The sequence below is a fragment of the Chelonia mydas genome, chromosome 1 (genome assembly GCF_015237465.2).
Source record: "Chelonia mydas isolate rCheMyd1 chromosome 1, rCheMyd1.pri.v2, whole genome shotgun sequence".
In the NCBI taxonomy this organism is placed as follows: Eukaryota; Metazoa; Chordata; order Testudines; family Cheloniidae; genus Chelonia; species Chelonia mydas.
Genome location: NC_057849.1, coordinates 30,792,693 through 30,811,928, shown reverse-complemented (window position 1 = coordinate 30,811,928; position 19,236 = coordinate 30,792,693). Strand labels below are relative to the sequence as shown.

The following is a 19,236-nucleotide window of genomic DNA, read 5'->3' as shown; positions in this document are numbered from 1 at the left end:
GTAGCTTAGCCATGAATATATAGCTGCAAGCCAGAATCCCTAAAAGAAACATGGAGATCTAACTTTATGCTCTAGGGCGGGATTTCTACAGCTTTGGTCTAACTCTGCTTCCATTGAAGTCAATGGTGAACTACTATTAACTTCAATGATGGCAGAGTTAGGCCAGTCATGAGACCTTCGAAAAGTGGCTCACTGTTTCTAAAAAAAAAAAAAAAAAAAAAATTTAGGAAACTTTACAAGAACAGACACTGATTTTTTTGGGGGGGTGGGGGGTGCTTCAGTGCACTAATTTAGCTAAATATAATTTACAATCATTTACATTACAGAAGAAACAAAAAAATGTCAGTAGCCTATTGAGGTAGTGTGACCGACAAATGGCAGAGACAGTAAATTAGGATAATTAACCTGATGGGCTGCACCTGGAGAAGAGTCAGCAATGGAAGGACTGGCTGAAGATGGAGCCCAGCTGGGGAGGAACACAATGAGCTCATACGAAGTCAGGAAGTTGGCAGCAGAAAGAGGTTGCAGGGGACATAGGCTACAGTTACTCCCTAGTTGTAGGGGGATGCATCTGAGGCTCTAGAGTTCAGTCATCTGCAGCTATTCCCCAGGAGGAGGCAGTTTGAGCTGGTGCACCCAGAGAGGAGGGAACCAGAAGTTGTACAAAGGAGTCCAGGGCAAGAGCAACAGAGCCTGAGAAAAAGCAGGCGACTGTTATCAGGTATAAGGTGCCTGGACTGGAATCTGGAGTAGTGAGTGGGCCTGGCTTCTCCTACCAGCCACTGGGGAAGTGGCACAGGCCAGGCAGTGGAGCTTAAGATGCTTAAGATGGTTGTCCAGTGGGACTTTGGTACCCCAGAAGCGGAGGACTATCGTGACCTAGAGGGAGGGCCAAGCCACAAAGCCACAGTATCCTGAATCGCAGAAAGTGAGAGACAGAGAGCGATGGCAAAGTGTGCAGCATGCAGCGGAAAGGGCCATTGGTCTGGAGTGTAGCTAATTCCCAGACACGGCCAGGAGGAGGGGCCACCTAATGGTAAATAGAGAACTCAGTGACAGGTGTCATTCGGGTTGGTGTTCACTTTTTGTGTGCGGTTGGTTGAAAAAAAACACACATGTGTTTATAACATGTGCAACTTAATATTTCCTTTAACTAAACTGTACTGAGGGAGAAATAAAAAGCCAATAAGTGAAAAAGCTACCATTGCCTATCTGCAGATTTCATAGCAGCTAGGGAATTTTCCTTCCAGAGTATGAACCTTTTGAATATGAAGTGTAAAGAATAATGCTGAGACTGAGATTGATTTTACATGTAACTTGCTCGATACAAGACACCAGTACCATATGCATTAATGCTATAAAATATTCAGAACAGATGTTTTGTAAAAATTATGTCCCACAAAGCTGAACGTGCATTTCACATATATAATTGCAATTCAATAACCTCATTCTAATAGAAGTTCAGTTCAGTGAACAAAAAACCCCCAGCACCTAACTGACCCAGAGAAGAATCAATTCTTCTTACATATTCAGTGATTAACTTTGCTTTATTAACCTACAGAATGGGAGAATGGATTTGAAGACGGAAACATTCAAAACATATGGCTTCCTAGTTTACTGTGAAAATATCCTAAATGTCCAGTTAAGTCATGTGAATATTAATTGTATTTAACCATAATGCATCTTTCTAATTGTGTTCTAATTACAAAGACTCCTTTCCTAACATCCTTTCCTTTCCTAACATCTGAGATGGAAGGAAATATCATTTGAAGAGTGCTCATGAGCCTTTACTAGTTTAATGGTCAAGTGTTTGACCCATAAATGAGAAGTTTAGGCAATTATGACCATGTTTTCACACACAATTACAAGGTCACAGCACCTAAAAGCTGAAACACAGATTTATAACTGCAGGATAATGGACACACTTTTAAGTTGTCAAGTAGCTCATTTTTGCAAACATATTGGCTGTATCCATATTGGAGAAATTTACTGAATAATTTCTAAAATGGTTCAGCTGAACTGTATTAAAATGGGCACATTCAAGGCTGTGATGGGCAGAACTGATTTTATCACTATTAAACGTGGAAAGCAAACTTAATTAAAACAAAATAGTTCAATTCTTTCTTAATCATTGGAACCTTGTCTATGCTACAGCTCCCACTGAACCACTGGGGTATTTTTCAGCAATTTCGCCAGCGTAGATCAAGGCTCTTGCCGTCAACCGAAAGGTGATTTTCATTGATAGTTGTACCAGTTTACCAGGCTGTGACTGAATACCAGCTTAATCACAGGGTCAATAAAAAAGGCCTTGATGTGGTGTGAGTGGACAAAAACAACACAGAGTTCTGGATAAGTCAGATACAAACACATGGGCTGTATTTTTAATTAGGGTTGGATATTGAAACACTCTGAATTGTAAATTGTAGCTGGCTTTGGATAACTAATCTGTCCAAATATATACAATGTATTTTTAGAATATATTTATTAAAGAACAAAATACACAGAAAAACTTTCCAAATAGGTTTATTTTATATATATGTGTTAATAAGTATAGTCTAGAATATAACAGGAAAGTACAAAGTCAAGAAAAATGAATCTATCAATGTTAGGGTCATACAGGGAGCAGCCAAGAATACTTGAGGTCATATTGGTACATTTCATAATTAATTTAGAAATTGGTAAATAAAGTCCTGGTCAATTATCATAATATTTATATATTTATGAAAGAACAAAATACACAGACAAACTTCCCAAATAGGTTTATAATCTCGCATGCTCTGTGTGTGTGTGTGTTTGTTTGTATATATATATACAAACAAACAAACAAACAAACACACACACACACACACACACACACACAGATTATAAACCTATTTGGGAAGTTTGCCTGTGTATTTTGTTCTTTCATAAATATATTATATAAATATTATGATAATGGACCAGGACTTTATTTACCAATTTCTAAATTAATTATAAAATGTACCAATATGACCTCAAGTATTCTTGGCTGCTCCCTGTATGACCCAAACATTGGTAGATTCATTTTTCTTGACTTTGCATTTTCCTGTTATATTCTAGACTATACTTATTAACATGCATTGATATGCCCATGCTTTCAGAAATTGTAGCCTATGATTGATGTAGACTATTGAACATTTTTGAATTACGAATGTATCCGCTGCCCCAGGACACTGGTTAACAAGTTATTTCAGGAGCTGATTCCAGTGTGGCACAACATTTGAATGAATAAAATATTATGCTCTAGAAATATTGAAGCTTGAACATGAATTCATGCACCTTAAATGTGTGTAGTTGATTAAAAGGTAACCTGGAAGGTTATCAAACAGGCTACACTATCTCAAGGAAGATTTTTCCACTTTCTTGCATGCCAGTCCCTGGAAAAAGTTCATGTGTTTTTAGAACTTAGGTTTTGCTTGTTTGTGTGCTTGTATTTTGTTTTTTTTCTTCTCTGTTTTGAGTTACTGTTAACATAGAAACTGCTAGATGAACTGCAAAGCCAAAATGAAAACTGAATTGAGTATAGATGTCTGTGTTCAATGACCACACTACCCAATCTGTGGGAGACATTTAGCACAGAAATATTTTTGAATAATCTCTTACACAGGGAATGATGATAACCTGTTCTGTTCATTCCCTCTGGGGCACCTGGTATTGGCCACTGTCGGAAGACAGGATACGGGGCTAGATGGACCTTTGGTCTGACCCAATGTGGCCATTCTTATATTCTTATGTTCTTCTTATATTTTCTCCACTGTGAAATTATCTTGGTGCTTCCTGGTTAACTGAACATATCTTGTAATATGCTACGCTGATACCACAGACAAGGTTTTCATTGGCTTTCCATGAGAAAGATGGAATTTGAGTGTGTTTTGGGTTATCTTCAGTAAATTGAATTAAACACAAGCCTAAATCAATTAGTTTTGATTTATTTCTGTGTTGTATAGCCCCAAAGCCTGGTTAATGGGGACATGCTGCACAAAAATCTAAGGTTAACTCAATTTTTGTTTGCTTTGCACTTCCTCTTTAAGTTTCAGGAGGTCTGGTTAACTGGAAACATGTCTGAATTCTGCTGACGAGTATCCCACTGTCTGTCAGACAGACCAGCATTGCCACTTCCCAGTGTACATGAAACCTGCCTCCGATAAACCTGCTTCTTTGCACAATTAGCACCTCCTGCCCCCACACCATTTCCTGCTCTCCCCATCACACATTCCTGAACTCCCTCATCTCCTGTCCCTACTGCTGAATCCCTAAATACACAAACCATTCTTCCCCGTCCATTTCTGGCCAATCATCACTCCCTGCAGCATCACTCTTGGTTTTGGTTGTTCACCAGTGCAATAGGGGGGAATTGGGAAGAGGACTGGGAATTTTCATTTCCCCCACTCTGTGGAAAGAGGGGATTGCTGGGAGCTGCAGTTGCTGGGGGATTATCAACACTCCGCCATGGATGGTCACAGTGTGCAGCACAGGGGAGTCTGTACTCTTTCTCCCAAAGGGCCATGGGAGGCAGAGACACTGACTGGTAGCTGCTGCCACTTTGGTGGGGGTATTGTCACTCATCATCCCAGGGGAAGGGAGGGCTATCAGGATAGTTTCATTCCCTCTGGAATAGGAAGAGGAACAGGGAAGGATATTAAGAGGCTGATGTTGTCACTCATTGCTAGCTATGGCCTCTGGCCCAGGCACTTCTTCATGACTGATTCTTGCTCTCTCTCTTAAGTGACTTCTCTATGTCCCTTCCAACCCATCATATCTATGATTCTATGTCTAATGTGCAGCATGTTGCAAAAGCCTATATCTTTAACATAGAGGTATACTATGCTTGCCAACTGTCTAATCACACAAACCCAAACACCCTTGCCCTGTCCATGCCCCACCCCTTCCCTGAGGAACCACCCTACCCGTCCTTTCTCTAAGGCCTGTCCTGCTCACTCCATCCTCCCTCCCTCCGTCGCTCACTCTCTCTCATTCACTTTCACCGGAGTGGGGCAGGCGGTTGGGGTGCAGGCTCTGGGCTGGGGCCAAGGGGTTCAGAGTGTAGGAGGGGGCTCCAGGCTGAGCCTGGTGCAGGGGGTTGGGGTGCTGGAGGGGATGAAGGGTGCAAGCTCTGGAAGGGAGTTTGGGTGCAGGAGGAGGTGATGGGTACAGGCTCTAGAAGGGATTTTGGGTGCAGGAGGGGGCTCAGGACTGGGGCAGAAGGTTGCAGTGCAGGAGGGGGTGTGGGTTGTGGGCTCTGGGAGGGAGTTTGGGTGCAGGAGGGGGCTCCAGGCTGGGGTAGGGGGTTGGGGTGCAGAAGAGGATGAGAGGTATGGTCTCTGGGAGGAAGTTGGGGTGCAGGAGGGGGCTCTGGGCTAAGCAGGGGCTTGTGTTGTGGGTTCTGGAAGGGAGTTTAGGTGCAGGAGGGGGCTCCAGGCTGGCGTAGGGGGCTGGGGTGTGGGAGGGGGTCTGGGGCATGGGCTCTGGCTGGGCGACACTTACCTTGGGCCGCTTCTGGTCAGCAGTGCAGTGGGCCTAAGGCAGGTTCCCTGCCTGCCCTGGCCCTGCACTGCTACCAGAAGCAGCTGGCACGTCCCTATGGTTCCGGGTGAGGGGGGTCAGGAGGAGGACCATGCGTTGCCCACACTTGCAAGTGCTGCTCCCGCAGCTCCCATTGGCTGTAGCTCCAGGCCAATGGGAGCTGCAGAGTCAGCACTTGAGGGGATGGGGGCAATGCGCAGAGACCCCCTGTCCCCTCTAGGGGCCACAGGGATGAGCTGGCCGCTTCCAGGAGCAGAGCGAGGCCAGGGCAGGCAGGGAGCCTGCCTTAGTTCCGCTGCACTGCTGGACTTTTAGCACCTAAAATCTCCCAGTTTGGCTTCAGTAGCTTCCGGGAGATATGACCTGATTCCGGGAGACTCCCGGCGAAACTGGGAGGTTCGCAACCCTAAAGTACGCCCAGTTCCAGATTATAGATCTGAATATGCTGTTCCTCCTCAGTTCTACTGGAAAACAAACATTTTTATGCCTTCACGCCTGATCAGTGGAACTTACTTTTTCTTTGGCATCTCACATTTCATCTGATTCAAAGAACAACATATCAATTAAAAATAAGAACCACATTTGAGAAATGTGTTCTTACTACATCATTCTGGAACAATCTTAAGGCATAGAAAGTTTGATATGATACACAGACATGCATAAATTTTGATTAATTAAGTTCAAAGCAATGCTGAATGTTGAGGAAATGGCTCATCTCCTCTGGGGACACAGACTCATTGGTGGATAGAGCTGGGCAACATTTTACGATGGAAACATTTTTGCTGACGGAGGCAGATTCAGGTTGACCACATTTGTGTGTGTGTGTGCAAATTTGCATCAAATTTGCTTAATGTTTTGGTCAAAACAAAACAAAAAGGTAACAAAAAATTGTTCTGACATTTCTGAAACAAGACATGTTGGGTTTTTTTATTCCAAAATGGCCTTTTTGTTTTGAATTGTAGTTCAATTATTTTAAAGTTAATTGAACTTTAATCAAACTAAATAAAACATTTCTTTTCAGGTTGAACAAAATATTTGTTTTGTTCATGCAGCAAACCAAAACCTTAGTTATTTGCACAGTTCTGTTGGTGGGATATTGGGCCAAAAAACCCCTAGCCTCTCCACCTTGGTTGTTTGTCCAGAGGCAGACCTGCTGGAGAGTAAAGTTTAATTTTCTTTGCATTACTGAACAGGAGCACAGAAAGCCAGGCTGAATGCGCAAACACTGTTTGTTCTGGTTGTTTAATCTCACCCAACTAGCGATGCTATATTTAGAAACTATTTCTATTCAGTTCTGATATTTTATCCAGGAGTAACAGAATGCAATGATTATTTCTCCTAGTAATATTGAGTGATATAGTGGCAAGTGCCATGATGCAGACACTTGGCTATGTTTTCTTTGATAATGTCTCTGTTGTGAGTTATAAAACATTGGCCCAACTTGTTTCATGCATTGCTCTGACCTGCTTTGAGAAGGTGTCATAAATATAAAGGGAAGGGTAAACCCCTTTAAAATCCCTCCTGGCCAGAGGAAAACTCCTCTCACCTGTAAAGGGTTAAGAAGCTAAAGGTAACCTCGCTGGCACTTGACCAAAATGACCAATGAGGAGACAAGATACTTTCAAAAGCTGGGAGGAGGGAGAGAAACAAAGGGTTTGTGTGTCTGTCTATATGCTGCCTTTGCTGGGGACAGAACAGGAATGGAGTCTTAGAACTTTTAGTAAGTAATCTAGCTAGGTATGCGTTAGATTATGATTTCTTTAAATGGCTGAAAAAAGAATTGTGCTGAATAGAATAACTATTTCTGTCTGTGTATCTTTTTTGTAACTTAAGGTTTTGCCTAGAGGGGTTCTCTATGTTTTGAATCTAATTACCCTGTAAGGTATCTACCATCCTGATTTTACAGAGGTGATTTCTTTACTTCTATTTACTTCTATTTCTATTAAAAGTCTTCTTGTAAGAAAACTGAATGCTTTTTCATTGTTCTCAGATCCAAGGGTTTGGGTCTGTAGTCACCTAGGCAAATTGGTGAGGCTTTTTACCAAACCTTGTCCAGGAAGTGGGGTGCAAGGTTTTGGGAAGTATCTTGGGGGGAAAGACGTTTCCAAACAGCTCTTCCCCAGTAACCAGTATTTGTTTGGTGGTGGTAGTGGCCAATCCAAGGACAAAGGGTGGAATATTTTGTACCTTGGGGAAGTTTTGACCTAAGCTGGTAAAGATAAGCTTAGGAGGTTTTTCATGCAGGTCCCCACATCTGTACCCTAGAGTTCAGAGTGGGGGAGGAACCTTGACAGAAGGCTAGCAGTATAAGTAAATGTTCTTTTCACTGATGGGATTGATTTGTTTTGTCTGTACTAGATTTTATAATATTGCCAACCCAAGAGCTTAAAAATCATGAGTCAGGCACTCAAAAACCATGAGACTGCTTTAACAATCATGATATTTCTTTTTAAAGGAATAATGTTCAGGGTGATTTTCTATTGTGGTGTTGTAGCCTTTAAGGATCAAGTTTTCTGGCTTCTCTCTGAAGTCTTGAGAGCAAGACATTTACTAAATAAATAAATAAAAAGCTGAGTATCTTACCAAACACATGAATATACGAACTAGCGGCCTCAAACTGAGAGACTTGGCAGTTTGAACAAATGGGGATAAACAGACCTTTAATAAATTTAGGCTGGAAATTAGCTTTCTAACCATCCTAGGATCTATTGTTCTGGAACATCCTTCCAGTAGGAGTGGGGGGCAAACAACCTAACGACTTTTAAGATAGAACTTGATGAGTTTATGAAAGGGCTTATGTGATGGGATTGCCTGCAATAGCTGGGGACTAGACACTATGCCCAGGTGCTCCTTTCCAGGGTATCCTATATAACATTGTAACTACTTGTGTGATATATATGCCATGAAAATAAATACGTAATAGATGACAATTCACTGAGAGATTTTTGCCTGAATTGAGGCAAAGCTTTATGTACAACTTAAACTCTTTAGGTGAAATCCTGGCCCAGTTGAAGTCAATAGCAATTTGTCAGTGGTGCCAGGATTTCACCCTTTGACTTGGCATGAGAGAACTGTGGCTAAAAGAACTACACACAGGACTAGGAATATGGATTGGGCCTGCTCTTTGATCTTGGGCATGTCCATTAACTTCTGCTTCCCTATCTGTCCAATGGTGGGAAAACATAATGATCCAAAAAAGAAAGAAATCATCTGTCCTTATGAAAATTTTGCCATTTTAAGTAAAATGAGTGAGAAATAAAGAGTACAGTGGAAGATTTCCAGAAAAACACTTATGGAGAAGTTGAACCTAACAGTGTTCAAGTAAGGCAGATAAATGTGAAGAAAACAAGTTTACTGTATAATATTTTAGAAGCACAGTAAATGAAAAGTGAAGGATGTTGTAGTGGGTCTTTCACTTCTAGAGACCTAGTTTCAGCATAGGATTAGCTCTCAAGTGAAACAGAAGTATTTAATGGTCTATCCGTCTAGTCCCTTGTTGGCATCATTTGTCTACATTACAAAATCATGCTACTCTTTGCATAATTAAGCACAAGTGGAAGCCTCTGATCAGCAGAGGCACAAGGCTGAAGTACAGAAGCAATAATATTGTGGTTCAGTTGATATGAAAAAAACGATACTGGGAAACTTCCACAGCAGCTTCCCACATTATCCCATGCTCTAGTTAATGCTGTGAACTCCCTTAAAATCAGCTACTAAAGTGAAATTTCACCAAATTAACTAAAAACAGTTGTATAAACCAACAGCAAAGCAAATGAAAAGATGTTTTATAAATGCTATTGAAAATGTCTTCCTGTGCATTCTGTATAAATCGTGGGTAATACTCTACTTGGTAGAGAGTGTGTTTTTTTTCCTACTGTGCCTATTCAATCAAATTCATATTTATATATAAAGTATTAATTTCTAAGGAAAACCAAATATCCATGCCAAATGGTAGATACAGATGGAAATTAATGAGTCAACTCTCCTTGATATGTATGTCTTACAGAAAAAAAAATCCCCCCAAAAAAGGAATCATCTTGGCCCCACCGAACTCAGTGCGAGTTTTGCCATTAACTTCAATGAAGCCAGGATCTCACCCAGAGATTACAGCTAGTTTTCCATTGGGCAAGCATTACTTTAATTTTGTTTTTCATCTAAAGCCTCTTTTGAAGGCTTCCTATTAACTTCAAGGAGCTTTTGAGGAGCCCCAAAGATGTGCTACCATGGCATTCTTTTGCTCCACAAAATTACTGCAGTTCAGATTACATTATCCAAATGCCACTGAGTGAGAGGCGTACTAAATAAAATTTGGATAATCAAAATTTCAGATAATTGAGGGAAGGTAACCTTGTTATTAGGTTAAACATGTTTGAACTGTATTTTTAATTTAAATAGTATTGTAAGAGTGTAGACGGCAGCACTATTCAATAGGAAAAGTTTTTTTCCAAACAAGAACAGTGGTTGAATATTATTTACCATTATTTGTCAAAAAAATATTTTTTTTATCTATGGTCAACATACAGGTGGTCAAATACTGTTCTTTTAATAATTTACTTAGATGCTGTGCTCATAAATACATTGAAAATTAAACAAGTAGTCATTTTAAGCTCCATAATTTCTGATAATGCATATGGAGGAATCAACCTTCAGAATTTGGAATCCCATAATATGACATCGGTAAAAGCAAATAAAATTACAGTTAAAACAAATGACCATGCAAAGAATGAATGCACTGATTGTAGGAATAAGTAATCAAGGTTCTACATCCAATTTGCCGTGAAAATGGGAATAAAATCACTTTATCAGTAAATGATATTACATTCCAGGAGTTAGGGTGCTAGCCTAGGACTTGGCAGAGTTCAATTTCCTGCTCCACTAGGCTTCCTGTGTGATACTGGACAAGTCACTTAACCTTCATACCTCCGTTTCCCATCTGTAAGATGTGGATAACAATACTTCATTTGTTTTAAATACACTAAAGATTATGATGTTCTCATATACTTTGTTGACAGGGGCTAAATATGTACCTAATACAGAACCTGTAATGTATGACACCCTGGACAATACGGACCTCTGTAAAGAAGAAGCTGCAGAATTCCAAGATCTTTTGTAAAAGATATGCTATAGTTCAAACAGGAAATGATTCAGGAAAGGTCCTGTGGCCTGTGTTATACAGGAGGTCCGACTATATGATCACAATGTCCCTTCTGGCCTTTCCCATGGATCTATGAAGATGCAGACTGGTAGGAAACATGTGTCCAGAAATAATGGAATTTCCCTGTCTGAAATATGGTGAAGAAGAGTCAGTGGGAAATATCCACAAGGAAATTGTTTCATGAATAAACTGCCTAGGATAACCCAGTAAGCAAATGGATTTGATGTTTGCATAATCATCATTGAAGAAACTCATTTCACTTCTCTCCCTCCCTCCCGTACTCTTTTTTTTTTTCCCCAACAAGTGCGTGATTCTTTAGCTCTTTTGCAATGGAATTTATCTTCTGATTTATGATAATAAAAACCAAAACTTTTGATGGATTATTCAAAACCCTGGAATAACTTATTGCAACATTTCTTTTTACTTTTTTCCCACTCAATAATCTATCATTACTGACTGTAATTGTAACTGAGGAACTGAATTTCAGTCATTAGCTTCCATTGTACAATCAGTGAACACTTTTGATTCCATTAAGGTGCATTTGAATATTTAACAACGAATACTGGTAGACAAACACAAAACGAACCTTTTAATAACATGGACTGAATGACAGCATTATCACCACGAACAATAAATCTCCAAAGACTGGCCTTAAAAATTCAGTGGAGAAGGGTAATTATTCATTGCCAAACAATTTCGTTTTCTACGGGGTCTCTAAAACTTTATGTATAGTTTGAACTGTACTATTATACTCTCTTGATTGTGTCAATGTCATTATTGCTACTGTAATCTTAAATTCATTGCAAACACAAAAGCACTCTAGCAAAGATTTAACCATCTCGAGAGACTGTTTGGACACTTCCATTTCACTAACTCCAGCCTACCTGAGTATATGATCCTATCTCAGTGAATCAGTTTTCACCTTTCACTCAAAAAGGACGATGTGGGGACTAAAACAGGAAGTGAGAGTTGTGTGAATGATGAAAAGGTGCTTAGGTTTTGTGTTTCTCTGTGACAGACAGTGTGTGTGTGTGTGCGCGCGCTGGTGAATGGATGCGTGGAACGAGAGAGAGAGCTTGAACAGTAATGTCCTGCTCAGCTATCCACTCTTTTCTGAAGCGGGAGTGATTCCAAAAGCTTAACCATTTATACCCAGGAACAGTGAGTCTCCAAGTGGAGAAGTGCCACAGGTATAATTGCCACAGTGACTCTAAGACAAGATAATTACCCCTGGTAAGCTTCTTTGTTGCCACTAATAAAGAAATACACATGTGGCAATTATCCCTTCATATGTCCCATTCTAATTCAATTCTAGACACTTGACTACATTTGAGACTCCATAGATTACACCAGAGGGGAAAAAAAGGTTGATGATATCATAATGATTCTGTCCTGTAAACAAGATTATGATTTAATCAGGCCAGTATTATTGTTTCATTTCAGTATAAGCACACTTAGAGGTTCTGAGTGCCAGAAATCTCATAAAGCCAGACAAATTTGCTAGGCTTCATACTAGCGTTCTGCCTATGATGCAGTTGCAGCTTGTCTTTGTCTAGATATTGTAATTCTAAATAGAGAAAAATAATCAATGTACAGATCTCCTGTGATCCAAGCACTGACACTAGAGCATGTGCTTTGGGACATATAATAAGTGGGGTGCTGCTACAATAATATTAGCTTCATTCCGAATAGAATATCTAGAAAAATATCTACACATTTGCACTTGCTTTAGATTACTGTTTATTCATTGGACAATGCTGCTGTCCTGACGTAGTTACTTATCTGCATGCATCCATCCAGGCTACCAATTGCTACCTAATACATTCTTAATCAGATTCTTAAAATTTGTCATGGCCCTGTGATGGTGGTCTACACTGAACTAGGGTAAGGAATAGAGCAACACTGGGCTAGGGCGGCCCTGCCCTGCAACAACAGCAGCGTATGCTCCTGGTGGAGTAATAGTTTAAAAGGTCATTTGTAGCCCAGGAAAGGGGAACTAGAAGAAATTATAGGTGCATCAGAACTCAAGGCAGATGCTGGGAGTGACTATGGCTTTGCTGTGGCTGCTTTCACTCCCCTCTTTGGGGAGCTGAAGGCCCAAAAAGAGATGGCTTTGAACAGGATACTAACAGACCAAGTGGAATCTTCTAGGCTAGTAACCATGCCCCAGAAGGGGAGCTCTAGTCTGGTAAGAAATGACCAAGGGAAAAGTGTTACTTAGGGTGGATCAATAACTGGTCTGGACACTTTGACAAAGCTTAGGGCCCTGCATTGGGACTTGGTGGAGCGGATGGGCTCAGGTCCCACTTTTGCCCCCTGTTCCTCTGCAGTGGCAAAACCCAATGAGGAGCAATAAGAGCATTCAGAGAGATTGAGGCCTACCACCCACAACTTGTCTGGGGCCCCCTCTGAGATGACTAGGCTGGCAGAAACTGTAAGATCACTGCCTAACCACTGAGCCAGCTGTAGCGTAGCCAGGTGAAAGCAGTTCCCTACGTTCCTGCTATGTTCTGCAAATGAGCTAACAATACCTCATGATAGACTGTGTTAGAAGCAGCATAGTCAGTTCAACATGAATATTTTTGCACTGTCCATGGTTGAGGAAAATCTATCAGTGAGATGAGCATTTTCTTGACCTGCTGCTCACAAACCGGGTAGAATTAGTGGGGGAAGCAAAAGTGGATGGGAATCTGGGAGGCAGTGACCATGAGTTGGTTGAGTTCAGGATCCTGACGCAGGGAAGAAAGGTAAGCAGCAGGATACGGACCCTGGACTTCAGGAAAGCAGACTTCGACTCCCTCAGGGAACAGATGGCCAGGATCCCCTGGGGGACTAACATGAAGGGGAAGGGAGTCCAGGAGAGCTGGCTGTATTTCAAGGAATCCCTGTTGAGGTTACAGGGACAAACCATCCCGATGAGTCGAAAGAATCGTAAATATGGCAGGCGACCAGCTTGGCTTAATGGTGAAATCCTAGCGGATCTTAAACATAAAAAAGAAGCTTACAAGAAGTGGAAGGTTGGACGTATGACCAGGGAAGAGTATAAAAATATTGCTCGGGCATGTAGGAAAGATATCAGGAGGGCCAAATCGCACCTGGAGCTGCAGCTAGCAAGAGATGTCAAGAGTAACAAGAAGGGTTTCTTCAGGTATGTTGGCAACAAGAAGAAAGCCAAGGAAAGTGTGGGCCCCTTACTGAATGAGGGTGGCAACCTAGTGACAGAGGATGTGGAAAAAGCTAATGTACTCAATGATTTTTTTGCCTCTGTTTTCACTAACAAGGTCAGCTCCCAGACTGCTGCGCTGGGCATCACAAAATGGGGAAGAGATGGCCAGCCCTCTGTGGAGATAGAGGTGGTTAGGGACTATTTAGAAAAGCTGGACGTGCACAAGTCCATGGGGCCGGACGAGTTGCATCCGAGAGTGCTGAAGGAATTGGCGGCTGTGATTGCAGAGCCCTTGGCCATTATCTTTGAAAACTCGTGGCGAACGGGGGAAGTCCCGGATGACTGGAAAAAGGCTAATGTAGTGCCAATCTTTAAAAAAGGGAAGGAGGAGGATCCTGGGAACTACAGGCCAGTCAGCCTCACCTCAGTCCCTGGAAAAATCATGGAGCAGGTCCTCAAAGAATCAATCCTGAAGCACTTACATGAGAGGAAAGTGATCAGGAACAGTCAGCATGGATTCACCAAGGGAAGTTCATGCCTGACTAATCTAATCGCCTTTTATGATGAGATTACTGGTTCTGTGGATGAAGGGAAAGCAGTGGATGTATTGTTTCTTGACTTTAGCAAAGCTTTTGACACAGTCTCCCACAGTATTCTTGTCAGCAAGTTAAGGAAGTATGGGCTGGATGAATGCACTATAAGGTGGGTAGAAAGCTGGCTAGATTGTCGGGCTCAACGGGTAGTGATCAATGGCTCCATGTCTAGTTGGCAGCCGGTGTCGAGTGGAGTGCCCCAGGGGTCGGTCCTGGGGCCGGTTTTGTTCAATATCTTCATAAATGATCTGGAGGATGGTGTGGATTGCACCCTCAGCAAGTTTGCGGATGATACTAAACTGGGAGGAGTGGTAGATACGCTGGAGGGGAGGGATAGGATACAGAAGGACCTAGACAAATTGGAGGATTGGGCCAAAAGAAATCTGATAAGGTTCAATAAGGATAAGTGCAGAGTCCTACACTTAGGATGGAAGAATCCAATGCACCGCTACAGACTAGGGACCGAATGGCTAGGCAGCAGTTCTGCGGAAAAGGACCTAGGGGTGACAGTGGACGAGAAGCTGGATATGAGTCAGCAGTGTGCCCTTGTTGCCAAGAAGGCCAATGGCATTTTGGGATGTATAAGTAGGGGCATAGCCAGCAGATCGAGGGACGTGATCGTGCCCCTCTATTCGACACTGGTGAGGCCTCATCTGGAGTACTGTGTCCAGTTTTGGGCCCCACACTACAAGAAGGATGTGGATAAATTGGAGAGAGTCCAGCGAAGGGCGACAAAAATGATTAGGGGTCTAGAGCACATTACTTATGAGGAGAGGCTGAGGGAGCTGGGATTGTTTAGTCTGCAGAAGAGAAGAATGAGGGGGGATCTGATAGCTGCTTTCAACTACCTGAAAGGGGGTTCCAAAGAGGATGGCTCTAGACTGTTCTCAATGGTAGCAGATGACAGAACGAGGAGTAATGGTCTCAAGTTGCAATGGGGGAGGTTTAGATTGGATATTAGGAAAAACTTTTTCACTAAGAGGGTGGTGAAACACTGGAATGCGTTACCTAGGGAGGTGGTAGAATCTCCTTCCTTAGAGGTTTTTAAGGTCAGGCTTGACAAAGCCCTGGCTGGGATGATTTAGCTGGGAATTGGTCCTGCTTCGAGCAGGGGGTTGGACTAGATGACCTTCTGGGGTCCCTTCCAACCCTAATATTCTATGATTCTATGTCACGTATGTGTCATAACTAGATACAAATGCTGACTACAGAGGCAGGATATTGGTGTAAGTTAGATGGGCTGTATTTGCTACCACTTCCCAGGCAGGATAGATTGGAGATGGGATAGTAGCATGTCTGAGCATCAGCTCCCATTAGCAGAGTGCTATTTTGACACTCACATTAGAAAAGATGGTTTATTTATAATATGATTTGTGTTTGTATATTTTCAGTTTTAAAGGCAAACTAAGGGATATGTTTGCATTTTGGATTTCTTGTCCAATTATTTTACTATCTTATTAATGTTAACATTTCTTTTTTTATTAAAGATGATGTGAAAAGGGCTTCCAACAAAGAATTGTTTTTAAGTCCCAAAATCCAAGTTATCTATTTATAATACAGCAGCAAGGGTTTATTAATTTAGCAAGGATGCTGACAGCTATTTGGCTCTTTTAGCAAAACTCTCAGCATACCAACTAAACTGCGAGGATACAATGGTTCCACTTCTGCACAAAGATGAACAAAATTTATTGCCTTGACAAGTCACTGACTCTGTCATATCCTGAGGCAGGTGCTTGTTTTGGTCCGGTATTTTAACTCTCTGAAAAAAAATCTATGGGCTAAAGATGCATCTAAGACTGTGAAATAGTACCTTTTAACAACTTTTAAAACCGTTTTGATAATATTTCAAATTAAAGAAATAAAATTGTCATATCCATCTCATATAAATGTGTTTTTCCCAATAGTAGATATTAAAATGCTTTACAAGGAAGGTAACAAGTGAACGTATTTTAAGTCATCTGAGCTAGGCCAAAAGTTGCTTCCAGCAAACATGGGGCCAGATTATCAACTGGTGCAAATCAGTTTAGCTCCATTTACTTTAGTGGAGCCACACCAATTTACATAAACTAAGAATCTGATCCATAATCTGCTTCAGTCTAAAATGTGGAGTTCCTTTAAGTGTCGAAGTGGGGGAAAGTAACTGCGTATTTCTCCACAGCTCTTAACTAGACAGCAAATTCAAAGCAAGCTAATGAAAATGTTGTTGACTTGGACACTTTTCACACACTTCATTATATAGTATCATCCTCATAGCTGGAAAGGCAACAGCATTAAGAAAAAATTACAGCTAACATGCTCATAGCCACCTGATCAGTGCAATCAGCTGCTAAACAAGGTTGCTGCTGATAGAATTTAAAAGCAACTATAAACTGTTCATGAGCAGGGCTCAAAGGTATTGGAAAAACTAATTTTAAAATATTTTTCAGGATATAAGTGGACATTGTCATTTTTACTTTGTCTGATGATAATATCACAACTTAAGGGCCATAGAAATTCTAGCAACATAAAGTGTGATTTGAAAGGTATTTACACCTTCAAAATGCAAACACAGCTACTGTCATAAGCCTGCAGCTCAGTCTGGGTTGGATGGTGTAATAGAAATAAATGTGCAACTCACAGCACTAGCTAATAAATCACTGGTAAAAATGAAGACCGAGTGTTGTTCTGCTATGCTCCTGTGAAATAATGCTGACACCTGGTTCATCTGAGGGTCACAACTTTCTGGGTCTAGCAAGCCATGCATGTGGAGTATGATGTCTGCTGGAAAATGCATCTCTCTCTCTCTCTACTTTTTCGTGTACAGCTGTGGTCCATTTTTTATGTGGAACCTTGGGGGTGCAAAAGGGAGGAAAACGCAGGATCAGACGATGTAAATTGCTGCCAGTTCTGGGAAGGAATCAGATTCCAGTGGACTCCAATGGCTTTGACTCTGCTCTCCTGTTTTTTGCTTGTGATGGCTACCGGTTAATCTTACACTGTAACCTAAGTAATTTATCATGTTATGTTACGTTCATGTGAATGCTAAGAAGTAAAAATCTAAAATACATTGCATTACATCCTTTGGGACAAATTCAGATGTGGTGTAAATGGGTACACATCCAATGAAGTTACATTCCTGTTTGTAAAAAGAAAAGGAGGACTTGTGGCACCTTAGAGACTAACAAATGTATTTGAGCATAAGCTTTCGTGAGCTACAGCTCACTTCATTGGATGCATTCAATGGAAAATACAGTGGGGAGATTTATAGACTCAGAGAACACGTGTGTTGTGATAATGAGGTTGGGATTTCCAAACCAAGTAGAAGATACACCACTCCCATTAATTTCAGTGGGGGCTGTGGTACAAAGTCCTTAGTCAGCTTTGAAGATCATAACCTATGTCTGCATCTCTGGCAACTAGGTGCCATTATGCTTTTTGTATATTACAGCTGTAAGGTAAAGGTGGGTTTAAGTGAAGTACAGCACAAAGCACACCACTTAGGGGGAATTTTTACCTAATCTCTGCTGTGGAGAAGAGTGATTTGAGTCTATGAGCCTTGGAATATTTTGCTGGGTTTTTAAGCCATGGATTAAATCACATAACATAAATCCCAGGCACCTGTTGGATGTCTGCAGTCTTTCATGTTTATTAATGAAGTTGCTGCTCTTTGCCTTTGGTTATATTTGTCTTGTCTTATATTTATTGTTTGATGTCCACAGCAGCAGCAAAGAATAATCCCATTAACCCAAAATCCACTGTCCCTATTTTTTTCTCACTTTAGGCTTTTCAGGAAGCATGGACTGGTCTTTGTTTATTTTGTATGACTTTATGGATTTTTTCATCTTCTTAATGTAATATTGTGGGGAAGGAATGCAGTTTACTTTGAAGATTTTGTATTCCAGGAAGGTCAAACATCTTATGGGAGTGAGTTCCGGATTCATGAGTTAGTCACTGAGAGAGCACTGTATCTTGCACACATTTTGTGAAACAGATCAGGGAAAAAAAGTGTTGGGAATTGGGGGAACCCAAGCTGTTCCACACAGTTGCATGTCAAGTGGCAGTTTGGTCTACTTCATGAACTGCTAATTAGCAAACAATTAAAACAACAAGTTACACAGTAGTGACAGTAATTTCACAGTTATGGGAATTACCCATGATCTAGGAAGATTGAATGAGAAGTTTTCTGTTAACTGTTTTATTCTCTGTGGAGAAACTGTTCTTATTATCACAGTGTTCCAATAAATTGTCCATGATCTTCCACTGACTGGTTTTTACTTACATAGAACTCTAAAAGTACACATCACTTTACAAAACAGACAGAAGGATTAGATCCCAAAGAGCTTACAGTTCAAACTGGAAATAATTGAGATTTGCTGTTCAGAAAAAAGGTAAGGAAACTTTATCTGAGAGGCTTGTGAAAGAAGAGAAACATAAGCAGGTATCTGAAAGAGGGAAATGTGGATATTTTCCCCATACAAAGTGGGAATATGTTCCAAACATATTGTACAGATTGAAGGAAAGTGTGGAGCTGAGCATCTGCTATGAAATGAACTTTACAGGAGTACATCAACTTCCACAATAATAATGCTGACCCATACAATGACTTTTACACCTACGCTTGAGTCAAGCCCATGTTTGGCACTAATCTGCTCCAGATCAGTAGGTTATTTAGTTTTGCTCCTAGTACTGGGTATATTTATATATCTAACATCTGATTCTGAGCAATGCTTACCAGCTGACACTCATGGGAGATGTAGTTTGGCTGGGAAGCCCAGTCCATAGAGGAGAATGAGGACCTAAGG

The 19,236-nt window shown here is 41.1% G+C and overlaps 1 protein-coding gene across 2 annotated transcripts in view; it reads right to left on the bottom strand.

Annotated features, from left to right (window-relative positions):
- CNTN5 (contactin 5) overlaps positions 1 to 19,236 on the bottom strand; it is a 970,129-nt gene that overhangs the window by 809,449 nt on the left and 141,444 nt on the right. The window contains exon 3 of one of the 2 annotated variants that reach the window (XM_043529333.1): positions 406 to 466. The gene's annotated coding sequence lies outside the window, so the exon portion shown is untranslated. Of the gene's footprint in view, positions 1 to 405; positions 488 to 19,236 lie in introns of those variants that run through there. The other variant, XM_037889811.2, reaches the window with a different exon arrangement.